The sequence below is a fragment of the Daphnia magna genome, linkage group LG9 (assembly GCF_020631705.1).
Source record: "Daphnia magna isolate NIES linkage group LG9, ASM2063170v1.1, whole genome shotgun sequence".
Classification (NCBI taxonomy): Eukaryota; Metazoa; Arthropoda; class Branchiopoda; order Diplostraca; family Daphniidae; genus Daphnia; species Daphnia magna.
The window spans coordinates 8,101,393-8,118,398 of NC_059190.1; the positions used below are offsets into that span (position 1 = coordinate 8,101,393).

A 17,006-nucleotide genomic window follows, 5' to 3' on the forward strand; every position below is an offset into this window, starting at 1 on the left:
ATGTTATTGAAATCATCCGCTAACGCATTAGGGCTCAAGACCTCAACGTGGTGGAAGTAAACAGACGAGGTGACCGAGTGGTTAAGGTGATGGACTGCTAATCCATTGTGCATTGCACGCGTGGGTTCGAATCCCATCTTCGTCGGGAAACTCAAACTAGAGGTCAATTTCGATGCCAAAGATGTTTGTCATAGTTAAGTGTACATGCTTGAGAAAACATTGATTGAAGCATTCAATTAAGAAAGCCCCATTTGTTATAAGTAATTCTATGATGTTTGATCATTCGTTAGCAGTGGTTCTATGGTGTAATGGTTAGCACTTCAGACTCTGACTCTCACAATCTGAGTTCAAATCTCGGTAGAACCTTTATTATAGTACCGTGGTATTTCTTGTTTTTACATGCAGCATTTAGAAACCAACCAGCTCTTACAGAGATTGACTGTTAGTGGAAAAAATTTAGATAGTTTACTTAATACTGCCCCGAGTGAGGTTCGAACTCACGACCTCGAGATTATGAGACTCGCGCGCTGCCTACTGCGCTATCGAGGCATGTACAGTATCCTCCACAAAAAAGAGGCACCCCCCAGTAGCCCAAAAATAAAAATTCCTAATGAGCGCTAGATGGCATAGTTTTTAATTGCAAAATACAAAAAAAAAGCATGCAACTTTTTTTTGTTTGTTTTGACTGCAAAAACGAGACGGTTGCCATGATTTCAGTATTTTTGCTGCGAGCAAAATTTGGAAAACGGAGAAATTGAGAAAAAGTCGGGGAAAGGCTAACCTCTGAATTGTTACCTTTCCCCCAACCCGACTTTTTTCTCAAGTTTTCCGTTTTCCATATTTTCTCGCAAAATGAAAACTTATTGGTGACAGACGATTTTAAAAGACGGAAAAAATTATAGCATTTCGAAAAAAAACCAAGAAAAAATTAAAAAAAATTTTTTTGAAAAGAGGATTTATTTAATTTAAACAAACTGACAAATGAAATATGTTTAATTTTTCTTCCACCAGCCGACAAACAATCCTATGATACCGTGAACTTTTTACTACCTAAATGAATAAACAACTTAATTTGTCAGCACGCGCAACTAAAATCTTCTGATCTGTACCAAGAGTAGAAACTCCCATAGTTCATGTGAAACAAATAAATGAATAATATGCTTTCAGTATTTGATGTCCAATTATTTTTTCAACACGGCTTAAACTCTGTGCGTTTTCCCTGAACGAAACCTGTTAGGTAGGTGGTGTTCTGCCGTGTTAGGCCATCTTGTGAAGGACTCAGAAACCAAGCCACTTGCGCACTTGACATTCTACCGGTAGATGGCGTATCCAGAATGTCACAATAGCAGACGGAAAACAGCAATGTGACCGTGAGCCGAGAAGCAAACGCTGTTTTCATCTTTGCTGGTTTGCTACGATGACCGTTATTTTGAATCCAAGCAATGTAAGATTTTTTGTTTTTTGTTTGTTTGAAGGTTTCCTCATTTTGCGTGACATGGACACCCTTATTTTCGACCAAGATAAAAAAATTTGAAAATTTGTGGGCTTCTTCATTTTTCGAGACATGGATACCGTGATTTTGGATCAAGGTAATGTAAGACTTATTTGAAAATATGTGGGTTTCATAATTTGTCGTCGCATGATCAAAGAAACTACGGGGTGTTAATGTATTGAATAACATAGGCATGCATTACGTAGCCCGGTTAGCTCAGTTGGTAGAGCGCGGGACTTTTAATCCTGAGGTCGAGGGTTCAAGTCCCTCATCGGGCGCTATTTGAAGAGTTTTCTTTCCAGCGAAATCTCATTATTGGTGTTTTCGTTAAATTTGTATGTTATTGAAATCATCCGCTAACGCATTAGGGCTCAAGACCTCAACGTGGTGGAAGTAAACAGACGAGGTGACCGAGTGGTTAAGGTGATGGACTGCTAATCCATTGTGCATTGCACGCGTGGGTTCGAATCCCATCTTCGTCGGGAAACTCAAACTAGAGGTCAATTTCGATGCCAAAGATGTTTGTCATAGTTAAGTGTACATGCTTGAGAAAACATTGATTGAAGCATTCAATTAAGAAAGCCCCATTTGTTATAAGTAATTCTATGATGTTTGATCATTCGTTAGCAGTGGTTCTATGGTGTAATGGTTAGCACTTCAGACTCTGACTCTGACAATCTGAGTTCTAATCTCGGTAGAACCTTTATTATAGTACCGTGGTATTTCTTGTTTTTACATGCAGCATTTAGAAACCAACCAGCTCTTACAGAGATTGACTGTTAGTGGAAAAAATTTAGATAGTTTACTTAATACTGCCCCGAGTGAGGTTCGAACTCACGACCTCGAGATTATGAGACTCGCGCGCTGCCTACTGCGCTATCGAGGCATGTACAGTATCCTCCACAAAAAGAGGCACCCCCCAGTAGCCCAAAAATAAAAATTCCTAATGAGCGCTAGATGGCATAGTTTTTAATTGCAAAATACAAACAAAAAAAGCATGCAACTTTTTTTTTGTTTGTTTTGACTGCAAAAACGAGACGGTTGCCATGATTTCAGTATTTTTGCTGCGAGCAAAATTTGGAAAACGGAGAAATTGAGAAAAAGTCGGGGAAAGGCTAACCTCTGAATTGTTACCTTTCCCCCAACCCGACTTTTTTCTCAAGTTTTCCGTTTTCCATATTTTCTCGCAAAATGAAAACTTATTGGTGACAGACGATTTTAAAAGACGGAAAAAATTATAGCATTTCGAAAAAAAAACCAAGAAAAAATTAAAAAAAATTTTTTTTGAAAAGAGGATTTATTTAATTTAAACAAACTGACAAATGAAATATGTTTAATTTTTCTTCCACCAGCCGACAAACAATCCTATGATACCGTGAACTTTTTACTACCTAAATGAATAAACAACTTAATTTGTCAGCACGCGCAACTAAAATCTTCTGATCTGTACCAAGAGTAGAAACTCCCATAGTTCATGTGAAACAAATAAATGAATAATATGCTTTCAGTATTTGATGTCCAATTATTTTTTCAACACGGCTTAAACTCTGTGCGTTTTCCCTGAACGAAACCTGTTAGGTAGGTGGTGTTCTGCCGTGTTAGGCCATCTTGTGAAGGACTCAGAAACCAAGCCACTTGCGCACTTGACATTCTACCGGTAGATGGCGTATCCAGAATGTCACAATAGCAGACGGAAAACAGCAATGTGACCGTGAGCCGAGAAGCAAACGCTGTTTTCATCTTTGCTGGTTTGCTACGATGACCGTTATTTTGAATCAAAGCAATGTAAGATTTTTTGTTTTTTGTTTGTTTGAAGGTTTCCTCATTTTGCGTGACATGGACACCCTTATTTTCGACCAAGATAAAAAAATTTGAAAATTTGTGGGCTTCTTCATTTTTCGAGACATGGATACCGTGATTTTGGATCAAGGTAATGTAAGACTTATTTGAAAATATGTGGGTTTCATAATTTGTCGTCGCATGATCAAAGAAACTACGGGGTGTTAATGTATTGAATAACATAGGCATGCATTACGTAGCCCGGTTAGCTCAGTTGGTAGAGCGCGGGACTTTTAATCCTGAGGTCGAGGGTTCAAGTCCCTCATCGGGCGCTATTTGAAGAGTTTTCTTTCCAGCGAAATCTCATTATCGGTGTTTTCGTTAAATTTGTATGTTATTGAAATCATCCGCTAACGCATTAGGGCTCAAGACCTCAACGTGGTGGAAGTAAACAGACGAGGTGACCGAGTGGTTAAGGTGATGGACTGCTAATCCATTGTGCATTGCACGCGTGGGTTCGAATCCCATCTTCGTCGGGAAACTCAAACTAGAGGTCAATTTCGATGCCAAAGATGTTTGTCATAGTTAAGTGTACATGCTTGAGAAAACATTGATTGAAGCATTCAATTAAGAAAGCCCCATTTGTTATAAGTAATTCTATGATGTTTGATCATTCGTTAGCAGTGGTTCTATGGTGTAATGGTTAGCACTTCAGACTCTGACAATCTGAGTTCAAATCTCGGTAGAACGTTTATTATAGTACCGTGGTATTTCTTGTTTTTACATGCAGCATTTAGAAACCAACCAGCTCTTACAGAGATTGACTGTTAGTGGAAAAAATTTAGATAGTTTACTTAATACTGCCCCGAGTGAGGTTCGAACTCACGACCTCGAGATTATGAGACTCGCGCGCTGCCTACTGCGCTATCGAGGCATGTACAGTATCCTCCACAAAAAGAGGCCTCCCCCAGTAGCCCAAAAAATAAAAATTCCTAATGAGCGCTAGATGGCATAGTTTTTAATTGCAAAATACAAACAAAAAAAGCATGCAACTTTTTTTTGTTTGTTTTGACTGCAAAAACGAGACGGTTGCCATGATTTCAGTATTTTTTGCTGCGAGCAAAATTTGGAAAACGGAGAAATTGAGAAAAAAGTCGGGGAAAGGCTAACCTCTGAATTGTTACCTTTCCCCCAACCCGACTTTTTTCTCAAGTTTTCCGTTTTCCATATTTTCTCGCAAAATGAAAACTTATTGGTGACAGACGATTTTAAAAGACGGAAAAAATTATAGCATTTCGAAAAAAAACCAAGAAAAAATTAAAAAAATTTTTTTTGAAAAGAGGATTTATTTAATTTAAACAAACTGACAAATGAAATATGTTTAATTTTTCTTCCACCAGCCGACAAACAATCCTATGATACCGTGAACTTTTTACTACCTAAATGAATAAACAACTTAATTTGTCAGCACGCGCAACTAAAATCTTCTGATCTGTACCAAGAGTAGAAACTCCCATAGTTCATGTGAAACAAATAAATGAATAATATGCTTTCAGTATTTGATGTCCAATTATTTTTTCAACACGGCTTAAACTCTGTGCGTTTTCCCTGAACGAAACCTGTTAGGTAGGTGGTGTTCTGCCGTGTTAGGCCATCTTGTGAAGGACTCAGAAACCAAGCCACTTGCGCACTTGACATTCTACCGGTAGATGGCGTATCCAGAATGTCACAATAGCAGACGGAAAACAGCAATGTGACCGTGAGCCGAGAAGCAAACGCTGTTTTCATCTTTGCTGGTTTGCTACGATGACCGTTATTTTGAATCCAAGCAATGTAAGATTTTTTGTTTTTTGTTTGTTTGAAGGTTTCCTCATTTTGCGTGACATGGACACCCTTATTTTCGACCAAGATAAAAAAATTTGAAAATTTGTGGGCTTCTTCATTTTTCGAGACATGGATACCGTGATTTTGGATCAAGGTAATGTAAGACTTATTTGAAAATATGTGGGTTTCATAATTTGTCGTCGCATGATCAAAGAAACTACGGGGTGTTAATGTATTGAATAACATAGGCATGCATTACGTAGCCCGGTTAGCTCAGTTGGTAGAGCGCGGGACTTTTAATCCTGAGGTCGAGGGTTCAAGTCCCTCATCGGGCGCTATTTGAAGAGTTTTCTTTCCAGCGAAATCTCATTATCGGTGTTTTCGTTAAATTTGTATGTTATTGAAATCATCCGCTAACGCATTAGGGCTCAAGACCTCAACGTGGTGGAAGTAAACAGACGAGGTGACCGAGTGGTTAAGGTGATGGACTGCTAATCCATTGTGCATTGCACGCGTGGGTTCGAATCCCATCTTCGTCGGGAAACTCAAACTAGAGGTCAATTTCGATGCCAAAGATGTTTGTCATAGTTAAGTGTACATGCTTGAGAAAACATTGATTGAAGCATTCAATTAAGAAAGCCCCATTTGTTATAAGTAATTCTATGATGTTTGATCATTCGTTAGCAGTGGTTCTATGGTGTAATGGTTAGCACTTCAGAGGCTGACTCTGACAATCTGAGTTCAAATCTCGGTAGAACCTTTATTATAGTACCGTGGTATTTCTTGTTTTTACATGCAGCATTTAGAAACCAACCAGCTCTTACAGAGATTGACTGTTAGTGGAAAAAATTTAGATAGTTTACTTAATACTGCCCCGAGTGAGGTTCGAACTCACGACCTCGAGATTATGAGACTCGCGCGCTGCCTACTGCGCTATCGAGGCATGTACAGTATCCTCCACAAAAAAGAGGCACCCCCCCAGTAGCCCAAAAAATAAAAATTCCTAATGAGCGCTAGATGGCATAGTTTTTAATTGCAAAATACAAACAAAAAAAGCATGCAACTTTTTTTTTGTTTGTTTTGACTGCAAAAACGAGACGGTTGCCATGATTTCAGTATTTTTGCTGCGAGCAAAATTTGGAAAACGGAGAAATTGAGAAAAAGTCGGGGAAAGGCTAACCTCTGAATTGTTACCTTTCCCCCAACCCGACTTTTTTCTCAAGTTTTCCGTTTTCCATATTTTCTCGCAAAATGAAAACTTATTGGTGACAGACGATTTTAAAAGACGGAAAAAATTATAGCATTTCGAAAAAAAAACCAAGAAAAAATAAAAAAATTTTTTTTGAAAAGAGGATTTATTTAATTTAAACAAACTGACAAATGAAATATGTTTAATTTTTCTTCCACCAGCCGACAAACAATCCTATGATACCGTGAACTTTTTACTACCTAAATGAATAAACAACTTAATTTGTCAGCACGCGCAACTAAAATCTTCTGATCTGTACCAAGAGTAGAAACTCCCATAGTTCATGTGAAACAAATAAATGAATAATATGCTTTCAGTATTTGATGTCCAATTATTTTTTCAACACGGCTTAAACTCTGTGCGTTTTCCCTGAACGAAACCTGTTAGGTAGGTGGTGTTCTGCCGTGTTAGGCCATCTTGTGAAGGACTCAGAAACCAAGCCACTTGCGCACTTGACATTCTACCGGTAGATGGCGTATCCAGAATGTCACAATAGCAGACGGAAAACAGCAATGTGACCGTGAGCCGAGAAGCAAACGCTGTTTTCATCTTTGCTGGTTTGCTACGATGACCGTTATTTTGAATCAAAGCAATGTAAGATTTTTTGTTTTTTGTTTGTTTGAAGGTTTCCTCATTTTGCGTGACATGGACACCCTTATTTTCGACCAAGATAAAAAAATTTGAAAATTTGTGGGCTTCTTCATTTTTCGAGACATGGATACCGTGATTTTGGATCAAGGTAATGTAAGACTTATTTGAAAATATGTGGGTTTCATAATTTGTCGTCGCATGATCAAAGAAACTACGGGGTGTTAATGTATTGAATAACATAGGCATGCATTACGTAGCCCGGTTAGCTCAGTTGGTAGAGCGCGGGACTTTTAATCCTGAGGTCGAGGGTTCAAGTCCCTCATCGGGCGCTATTTGAAGAGTTTTCTTTCCAGCGAAATCTCATTATCGGTGTTTTCGTTAAATTTGTATGTTATTGAAATCATCCGCTAACGCATTAGGGCTCAAGACCTCAACGTGGTGGAAGTAAACAGACGAGGTGACCGAGTGGTTAAGGTGATGGACTGCTAATCCATTGTGCATTGCACGCGTGGGTTCGAATCCCATCTTCGTCGGGAAACTCAAACTAGAGGTCAATTTTGATGCCAAAGATGTTTGTCATAGTTAAGTGTACATGCTTGAGAAAACATTGATTGAAGCATTCAATTAAGAAAGCCCCATTTGTTATAAGTAATTCTATGATGTTTGATCATTCGTTAGCAGTGGTTCTATGGTGTAATGGTTAGCACTTCAGACTCTGACTCTGACAATCTGAGTTCAAATCTCGGTAGAACCTTTATTATAGTACCGTGGTATTTCTTGTTTTTACATGCAGCATTTAGAAACCAACCAGCTCTTACAGAGATTGACTGTTAGTGGAAAAAATTTAGATAGTTTACTTAATACTGCCCCGAGTGAGGTTCGAACTCACGACCTCGAGATTATGAGACTCGCGCGCTGCCTACTGCGCTATCGAGGCATGTACAGTATCCTCCACAAAAAAGAGGCACCCCCCCAGTAGCCCAAAAAATAAAAATTCCTAATGAGCGCTAGATGGCATAGTTTTTAATTGCAAAATACAAACAAAAAAAGCATGCAACTTTTTTTTGTTTGTTTTGACTGCAAAAACGAGACGGTTGCCATGATTTCAGTATTTTTTGCTGCGAGCAAAATTTGGAAAACGGAGAAATTGAGAAAAAAGTCGGGGAAAGGCTAACCTCTGAATTGTTACCTTTCCCCCAACCCGACTTTTTTCTCAAGTTTTCCGTTTTCCATATTTTCTCGCAAAATGAAAACTTATTGGTGACAGACGATTTTAAAAGACGGAAAAAATTATAGCATTTCGAAAAAAAACCAAGAAAAAATAAAAAAATTTTTTTTGAAAAGAGGATTTATTTAATTTAAACAAACTGACAAATGAAATATGTTTAATTTTTCTTCCACCAGCCGACAAACAATCCTATGATACCGTGAACTTTTTACTACCTAAATGAATAAACAACTTAATTTGTCAGCACGCGCAACTAAAATCTTCTGATCTGTACCAAGAGTAGAAACTCCCATAGTTCATGTGAAACAAATAAATGAATAATATGCTTTCAGTATTTGATGTCCAATTATTTTTTCAACACGGCTTAAACTCTGTGCGTTTTCCCTGAACGAAACCTGTGTAAGATTTGCCAGGCGTGTATTTATTAGACTTCTACAATAGCAATACAATCAAACCAAGAAGCATAGCACTACTCTGAATATTGTTGCGAATAACACTGCTTTTATACAGATTTGCAAGTGGCACATTGGGTGTGGCTTAGATAGCGGTGGCGTGTGGCAACTTGGTCATGTGGGCGTTGCCTTTCTGTACACCTTGCGTACACTCAATGTCCGTGCAGATTTGCCATCTTCTGTAAAGCGTAAATAATGCAGTTGGCTCGTTACATTCCTCCCCCCCCTGTACAGCAGGATAAATTGGTCCTCCAATTTTACCTTTGTGTGCAGACTACAGGTCTTAGGAAGGCAACGTGAATTGCGCCAAAAAAATATATAGTTATAAGAAGCGTCTAAACTATTATAGCATTGATAACATTTTGCACTTATTAAAATAATTGGGTGTTATTTTCTTTTAGATGATGTCTGGCTGTTGATACACTTGTTTTTTCTTTTTATCACTCGGAATTTTCGGAATAGATTTCGAATGCTAGTTTCGTCATCTATATAGTCCTGTGCATATTTCCCGTCCGCATTGAGGTTATCATCTCGAGCTCCTCGACGTAACAATATTTCTATAATATCTGTATGCCTGTGCCTTACAGCTATTTGTAATGCAGTTTCCTTTGATGTGCGTGATCTTCTATTGATGAATTCCGCTGGACATACTTCCGCGACGAATTTGTTGTTATATTTAGCAGCATAATGGAGCACTGTTTCTTCATCCAGCGTTTGGTGTACAATAATGCGATCCATCCACAAATATTTAATACATTCCATATTATTGAGAGCTATAGCCACTAGTAATGGTGGCTCTCCCATGCTGTTTTGGATGTTGAATGTATTACCGTGATGGGATAGAATACGGAGTAAATGGACATTATTATCCGCTGCTGCTCGGTGTGCTATTGTCATCCCCTCCTCGTAAATATTGCTATCAGCTCCGTACTGAAGGAACATATCCGTCACATCGAATCTTTCTTTTATCACACTCCCGTGTAATAATGTTGTTCCATTGGGGAAAACAGGGTCCAGAATTTGTTTTATGTTTTTCCCATTTTCTCTTGCTTCTAGTAGGTGGTTTCTGATCATTTCTCTTGATACTTCCAGCAAATTATAGTTGAATTTTCCTTTCATCAACATCGTTATGGCGACGATTCTTCTTCGTGTCATCTCCGCGGTCCATAGCTGGGAATGTTTTTATCATACAGTTTTTACAGTAGGCCGTTTGTGTTATTAAGGGATTTTCTCAGGCACGATCACTGTTTGACCGAAAAAGTTCATAGTCACGCGGTGAATATTTCTCCATTGGAACAGCTCTCGTGGAATTCATTTTCGGCTTGCAATCAGCATCAGGAAATTGAATAATTCCCATATTCTTCGGTTCAGAACAATCACACACAATTGTCTCAAATGCCTGCGGGTGTAACCCATAAAAGCATAGCAGCAGTAGGAATGGTAACGAGGACATTTCTACATGTAAAAATATATGGTAAATCAAAAAAAAAAAAAAATGAACAGTATACTGGCCAACTTAGTCTAAGTCATCATGTGGGTTTACTAGCTAAGATAATCAAATATGAAAAAGAAATAATGGAAGTAAAACGTCAAAGTAAAATAGAGAAAACAACAAGAAAAAAAAATTCTGATGGCTTTTGAAAGGTCAACGATTTCCCGTCGGCTTTTCATCGGCTACGCCACGGCAAAATAATAAAAAAATAGGGGGTGTCGTAATATAACAGTTTTTTATGGTAGAAGGACACAATATTTTTTGAAAAAATTTATATCGTTGGGAAGAGGGGAAAGTCAGCTTAATTATCAAAAAGAAAGAATTGAAAAATATTGAATTATGTGGAAATGCTGACGAGAAAGAAACGTTTCAAAGTTTTACGGCGGAAAATTTTTCTGCCGTGGAAGGTCATGCGCATATCTCGTTTTTTTTTTTTCTAAGTCCAATGCAGGGGAAAAGTGCAAATGGGGGGAGAAGCGGAGGGGAATAAAAATGGAATAAGGGGAGTAGGAAAAGTTGCCTTCGGCAAAAAGGGAACCTAGAATATTTTCAATATTGCTGCGGCGGGGAAGCTGCAGTAGGGAAACGAAAGTGAAAGTAAAAAACTTAGCGTATGTTGGGGTGTGTAAAAATGGAATGCGCTAGCGGTGGCGCTGCTATATGTGTTGTGTATATGGAAAAAGCCTTTGCAGGGATAGCAAAGCTATAGAAAATCATAAAAGGGAAGTGATATATAGTGGGATATATAGTTAGAAAAATTTCAACTGTTTCGTTCGTCTACGAATTTCTTAGAGAAATGGGAGTTGTTAAATTGAAATGGCATACATTACTATCAAAATTTTACTTATTATTTTTTTCTTTACTTCACTTTTTACCATTTCCAATGTTGTATTGCTACTGAATAAGTGTAACAGATGGACTTCTAATAAAATCTACTGTTACTGTTAAAAAATGTCTGTTACTTCTATCGTAAAAGAGTGAAATATGGGAAGTTCTGCAATTTATGGCTTAATCAGAGAGGGAACAACTCAAATGCAAATATTTCAAAAGAACACAGAGGCAAGAAGAAATAACAAATTATTTTATACTTGTTGGAAACGAACATTGTTTTATGGTATCACAACATATGACACGACATACGTATGGAAAGAATGTAAGAAATTCAATAGTCTAATGGAATAATTTTTTTTTTTTTTTTTTCGAGAGAACTCATGTAATTTTGTGTTTGTTCGTTTGTTTTTCTTTTTGTTTTGTTTTATGTTTTTTTTTCAGAGTTCTTCTGTTTCTTTTTTTTTCTTTTTGGTATACCTTTTCCTTTATTTAATTTAATTTTTTTTTTTTTTTTTTTTTTACTGTTTATGGAGAGACTTACTTCTCTCTCTCTCTTCTTATGTTTTTTTTTTTTCTTTATTTGTTAATTGTGCGTTTTAAATGGTCTTCTGGAGTACATCTGTTTTATCTTAAATAATTTACATATTTGTTGAACAATATTTGATAAAAAATTTGTTCCTTGATCTGTCAACACGATTTCTGGGGCTCCATATTTTGTTATTAACTTATTTACTAGAATATTGGCTATTGTTTGTGCGGTTTGGTTTTTCATTGGAAATGTAAAGACAAATCTACTGGCATAGTCTGACAATACTAAAATATATTTATATCCCTTAACACTTTCTTGAATTGGTCCAACTACATCCATTGCAATTCTTTCCCATACCCTATCTACTGGTGGCAAAGGTTGCAATGGTGCTTTACTCGTGCCAAATGCTTTTCGTCTTGCACACTTTAAACAACTGTTAACGTATGCCGTGACATCAGATCGCATATTAGGCCAAGAGTATTGCCTTTGTAGTCTTGCTATAGTTTTTGTTATACCTAAATGTCCTGCTAATATGTGATCATGATTTTCTTCCATGATTTCTCTTATTTTCACAATGGGAACTACTATCCTTCCATATTTATCAATTAGTTCTTGTTTCTCATTTAACTTATATCCATTTATATTTCCTTTTTTATTGCCGTTCTGTATCTTTTTAAGGTTCTCTATTATTCTTCGGCAATAGTTATCTTCATGCTGTAATTCAGTCCATTCTTTCTCCAAATTATTAACCTGGGATTCTGTTTTCGATTCTACTTTAGCAATGGGTAATATTGGAATACGACTAAGAGTGTCGGCGTTTTGGTGTGACTTACCAGGTCGATATCCGATTACGATGTCAAATTCTTGTAGTTTCAATGCCCATCTTGCTAGTCGTCCTGCCGGTTCAGATTTGCTCATCAACCATTCTAAAGGTCGATGATCAGTGAATACCGTAAACTTCCGGCCGTATAAGTACGTTCTGAATACATCTACAGCATGAATGATTGCATATGCTTCTTTCTCTGTTGTTGACCATTTGGCTTCACGGTCGTTCAGATGTTTAGAAGTATACGCGATGACGACTTCTAGGTCGTCTGATTCACTGTGATCCTGTTCGTCGGTCGCAGCTGAATCCGCTGATTGAGGTGGAGATTGCATTTGTGCCAAGACTGCTCCTATTCCGTATCCTGATGCATCCGTATAGATGATAAATTCGCGCGTGAAATTGGGATAGCTCAGAATAGGTCTAGATATGAGGCAGTTCTTTATACAATTAAAGGCGTCCCTTTGTTCCTCCCCCATTTCCATTCGACTGACTTCCTTGTCAGTGCCGTCAATGGATGAGCTTTATCAGCGAAAGCTCTGATAAATTTTCGATAGTAGCTTGCTAGTCCCAAAAATGAACTCAATTCTTTTGTGTTTTTAGGTGCAGGGTAATTAATAATTGATTCCAATTTTTTAAGATTTGGTGTTATGCCTTGTTCTGATACTATGTAACCTAAATAGTCCAACTTCTCTTGAAAGAATTCGCATTTTTTTCGTTTTAGTTTTAAACCCGCTTTTGTCAACAATTTAAAAACTTCTTCTAAATGTTTTATATGTTCGTCAATTGAACTACTGAAAACAATAATGTCATCTAGATAAACCAATGCAAACTTAAAAAGTACATCTTTCAGGATGTTATTCATTGCTCTTTGAAAAGTGCTTGGTGCATTTGTTAATCCAAATGGCATACGATTGAATTCATATTGTCCAAATTCACATATAAAGGCTGTTTTATATTTATCGCTTTCTTCTATTTCTATTTGCCAGTATCCGCTTAATAAATCCAGTGTTGAAAAATACTTTGAACCGCACAATGCATCTACGGTATCATCTATTCTAGGTAAGGGATATCTATCTTTTATTGTTATTTTGTTTAATTGTCTATAGTCAATGCACATTCTCATTTCACCATCTTTTTTGTTAACCATTACGATTGCTGCTGAGAATGGACTATGACTTTCTCTTATTATTTTATTTTGTAGCATATTATCAATCTTCGATTTTACCGTATTTTTTAGTGTTTCAGGCGTTCTACGCAGACGCTGATTAATTGGTGCGCTAGCTCCCGTATTAATGAAATGTTTGACATTAATAGCCAACCCAAGGTCTGATTCTTTATCTGCAAACAATCTTTCGTTTTTTACAAGCAACCATTCAATTTTTGTTTTTACTTCATTAGAAAAATTGGGTATTTTAAAGTCCTTCTTTTCTAATTTTCTATTTTCCTGGTTTGATAAATCTAATTGACTAAAAGCTTCTAAATTAATGTAGTCTTTTGTAGTTAATGGAAGTTCCTCTTCTTCTACATTGGATAAAGGCCTTAGTGGGATATTTATTCCCACTTCGGAAAAAGTTATGCTATACAATGGAAATATACTCTCGCAAAAACTATGTTCTACTCCATAGTGATCATAACTGATCTGCTTATTTTTAGTGTTAATTTTTACGTTATTGCTAGCCAAAAAATCTAATCCTAAGATACAATTTTCATTAAGATTTTCCATTACATAAAAGTTGTGGTTAATGAAATGATTCTTATTTATTGTTATTTTAAATTCATATTGGCCTAATGATTTGAGCTCTTGTCCTGATACTGTCCTAAATATCGGATCATCGCTATTTATTATTTGTTTTAAATTTTTATTACTTATGTTAAAATAAAAGCTAGATGAAATTAAACTTGCTGCTGCACCAGTGTCTACTAAAGCTTTTGTTTCTTTTTCACAAATTCTAATTGGGATACGTATAAGTTTAGGTATTTCCGCCGTAAAGTTAGGTTTTACATGATAGTGATTAATGCTATTAGAATTATAGAGTGAGTGGTTTCCTACATTTGACGTCGTGGTTGACGGTTGATACGTGCCATATCTGTCCAACATTCTCTTGCAATGTGTCCTTTTTTATTGCACTTGTAGCACGTAATGTCACTGTTTTTCGCTGGTTGTGTGTTGTGAAAAGGTTGACCTCGTGGTTGATACTGATCACCAGTCGATTCACGCCATGGCTGATTTTGAGGGTTCCCGAAATTTGAGGGTTGGTAAATATTCCTTCGCGGTGGATACAAATTATTCTGTGGCCGTTGAAATTGTCTTTGGTTTAGTTGCCGTTGGCCATTTTGATGTGGCCCGTATGAATAAGGTGTTTGGCGTTGCATTGTTGAGTCTTGAAAACTTTCCCTTCCCCTCTGGGCGTTATAGTTTTCTCTATATGGGCTGGCTTCTCTGCTTCTGGAAAAACTTGGTTCTCGGCTGCGTGAGTAGCTTGATTCGCGGCTGTTTTGCTGATTATTGTTAAATCGCACTCTCGGATACTGTGGTCTTGAATTGTGTTCCCGTGATTGTGATCTGCGAGGCTCGTATTGGTCAGTTGCTGCTATGACTGCAGTTTTTTCCGTGATGGATTTTGTTGACCGACGCAAGTAGAAAGAGAGAAGAAAAAAAAATTATTAGTACTTTATCCTCCTGATTCAATTATATTGTCTACTGTGTCGAAGTCTCTTATACCGGTGACAGAATCTTTTATTTCAATTTCAAGTCTCGTTGGGACCTCCAATTGTAAGATTTGCCAGGCGTGTATTTATTAGACTTCTACAATAGCAATACAATCAAACCAAGAAGCATAGCACTACTCTGAATATTGTTGCGAATAACACTGCTTTTATACAGATTTGCAAGTGGCACATTGGGTGTGGCTTAGATAGCGGTGGCGTGTGGCAACTTGGTCATGTGGGCGTTGCCTTTCTGTACACCTTGCGTACACTCAATGTCCGTGCAGATTTGCCATCTTCTGTAAAGCGTAAATAATGCAGTTGGCTCGTTACACCTGTTAGGTAGGTGGTGTTCTGCCGTGTTAGGCCATCTTGTGAAGGACTCAGAAACCAAGCCACTTGCGCACTTGACATTCTACCGGTAGATGGCGTATCCAGAATGTCACAATAGCAGACGGAAAACAGCAATGTGACCGTGAGCCGAGAAGCAAACGCTGTTTTCATCTTTGCTGGTTTGCTACGATGACCGTTATTTTGAATCAAAGCAATGTAAGATTTTTTGTTTTTTGTTTGTTTGAAGGTTTCCTCATTTTGCGTGACATGGACACCCTTATTTTCGACCAAGATAAAAAAATTTGAAAATTTGTGGGCTTCTTCATTTTTCGAGACATGGATACCGTGATTTTGGATCAAGGTAATGTAAGACTTATTTGAAAATATGTGGGTTTCATAATTTGTCGTCGCATGATCAAAGAAACTACGGGGTGTTAATGTATTGAATAACATAGGCATGCATTACGTAGCCCGGTTAGCTCAGTTGGTAGAGCGCGGGACTTTTAATCCTGAGGTCGAGGGTTCAAGTCCCTCATCGGGCGCTATTTGAAGAGTTTTCTTTCCAGCGAAATCTCATTATCGGTGTTTTCGTTAAATTTGTATGTTATTGAAATCATCCGCTAACGCATTAGGGCTCAAGACCTCAACGTGGTGGAAGTAAACAGACGAGGTGACCGAGTGGTTAAGACCTCAACGTGGTGGAAGTAAACAGACGAGGTGACCGAGTGGTTAAGGTGATGGACTGCTAATCCATTGTGCATTGCACGCGTGGGTTCGAATCCCATCTTCGTCGGGAAACTCAAACTAGAGGTCAATTTCGATGCCAAAGATGTTTGTCATAGTTAAGTGTACATGCTTGAGAAAACATTGATTGAAGCATTCAATTAAGAAAGCCCCATTTGTTATAAGTAATTCTATGATGTTTGATCATTCGTTAGCAGTGGTTCTGTGGTGTAATGGTTAGCACTTCAGACTCTGACTCTGACAATCTGAGTTCAAATCTCGGTAGAACCTTTATTATAGTACCGTGGTATTTCTTGTTTTTACATGCAGCATTTAGAAACCAACCAGCTCTTACAGAGATTGACTGTTAGTGGAAAAAATTTAGATAGTTTACTTAATACTGCCCCGAGTGAGGTTCGAACTCACGACCTCGAGATTATGAGACTCGCGCGCTGCCTACTGCGCTATCGAGGCATGTACAGTATCCTCCACAAAAAGAGGCACCCCCCAGTAGCCCAAAAAATAAAAATTCCTAATGAGCGCTAGATGGCATAGTTTTTAATTGCAAAATACAAACAAAAAAAGCATGCAACTTTTTTTTTGTTTGTTTTGACTGCAAAAACGAGACGGTTGCCATGATTTCAGTATTTTTTGCTGCGAGCAAAATTTGGAAAACGGAGAAATTGAGAAAAAAGTCGGGGAAAGGCTAACCTCTGAATTGTTACCTTTCCCCCAACCCGACTTTTTTCTCAAGTTTTCCGTTTTCCATATTTTCTCGCAAAATGAAAACTTATTGGTGACAGACGATTTTAAAAGACGGAAAAAATTATAGCATTTCGAAAAAAAACCAAGAAAAAATTAAAAAAATTTTTTTTGAAAAGAGGATTTATTTAATTTAAACAAACTGACAAATGAAATATGTTTAATTTTTCTTCCACCAGCCGACAAACA

At 37.5% G+C, this 17,006-nt stretch overlaps 18 non-coding genes across 18 annotated transcripts; 12 read left to right on the forward strand and 6 right to left on the reverse strand.

Moving 5' to 3' along the window:
* Positions 1-63: 63 nt before the first annotated feature.
* Trnas-gcu lies at positions 64-145 on the forward strand. The gene has a single exon. It is a non-coding gene; the product is annotated as a tRNA-Ser (tRNA).
* A 331-nt stretch (positions 146-476) lies between these two features.
* Positions 477-549, reverse strand: Trnam-cau. The gene has a single exon. It is a non-coding gene; the product is annotated as a tRNA-Met (tRNA).
* A 1,148-nt stretch (positions 550-1,697) lies between these two features.
* Positions 1,698-1,770, forward strand: Trnak-uuu. The gene has a single exon. It is a non-coding gene; the product is annotated as a tRNA-Lys (tRNA).
* A 122-nt stretch (positions 1,771-1,892) lies between these two features.
* Positions 1,893-1,974, forward strand: Trnas-gcu. Its single transcript has one exon. It is a non-coding gene; the product is annotated as a tRNA-Ser (tRNA).
* A 331-nt stretch (positions 1,975-2,305) lies between these two features.
* Positions 2,306-2,378, reverse strand: Trnam-cau. The gene has a single exon. It is a non-coding gene; the product is annotated as a tRNA-Met (tRNA).
* Positions 2,379-3,530: 1,152 nt separating this feature from the next.
* Positions 3,531-3,603, forward strand: Trnak-uuu. Its single transcript has one exon. It is a non-coding gene; the product is annotated as a tRNA-Lys (tRNA).
* Positions 3,604-3,725: 122 nt separating this feature from the next.
* Trnas-gcu lies at positions 3,726-3,807 on the forward strand. The gene has a single exon. It is a non-coding gene; the product is annotated as a tRNA-Ser (tRNA).
* A 325-nt stretch (positions 3,808-4,132) lies between these two features.
* Positions 4,133-4,205, reverse strand: Trnam-cau. The gene has a single exon. It is a non-coding gene; the product is annotated as a tRNA-Met (tRNA).
* Positions 4,206-5,357: 1,152 nt separating this feature from the next.
* On the forward strand, positions 5,358-5,430 carry Trnak-uuu. Its single transcript has one exon. It is a non-coding gene; the product is annotated as a tRNA-Lys (tRNA).
* Positions 5,431-5,552: 122 nt separating this feature from the next.
* Positions 5,553-5,634, forward strand: Trnas-gcu. The gene has a single exon. It is a non-coding gene; the product is annotated as a tRNA-Ser (tRNA).
* A 331-nt stretch (positions 5,635-5,965) lies between these two features.
* Positions 5,966-6,038, reverse strand: Trnam-cau. Its single transcript has one exon. It is a non-coding gene; the product is annotated as a tRNA-Met (tRNA).
* A 1,153-nt stretch (positions 6,039-7,191) lies between these two features.
* On the forward strand, positions 7,192-7,264 carry Trnak-uuu. Its single transcript has one exon. It is a non-coding gene; the product is annotated as a tRNA-Lys (tRNA).
* Positions 7,265-7,386: 122 nt separating this feature from the next.
* On the forward strand, positions 7,387-7,468 carry Trnas-gcu. Its single transcript has one exon. It is a non-coding gene; the product is annotated as a tRNA-Ser (tRNA).
* Positions 7,469-7,617: 149 nt separating this feature from the next.
* Positions 7,618-7,689, forward strand: Trnaq-cug. Its single transcript has one exon. It is a non-coding gene; the product is annotated as a tRNA-Gln (tRNA).
* A 110-nt stretch (positions 7,690-7,799) lies between these two features.
* Positions 7,800-7,872, reverse strand: Trnam-cau. The gene has a single exon. It is a non-coding gene; the product is annotated as a tRNA-Met (tRNA).
* A 7,929-nt stretch (positions 7,873-15,801) lies between these two features.
* Trnak-uuu lies at positions 15,802-15,874 on the forward strand. The gene has a single exon. It is a non-coding gene; the product is annotated as a tRNA-Lys (tRNA).
* Positions 15,875-16,043: 169 nt separating this feature from the next.
* Trnas-gcu lies at positions 16,044-16,125 on the forward strand. Its single transcript has one exon. It is a non-coding gene; the product is annotated as a tRNA-Ser (tRNA).
* A 331-nt stretch (positions 16,126-16,456) lies between these two features.
* On the reverse strand, positions 16,457-16,529 carry Trnam-cau. Its single transcript has one exon. It is a non-coding gene; the product is annotated as a tRNA-Met (tRNA).
* Between the last annotated feature and the right edge of the window lie 477 nt (positions 16,530-17,006).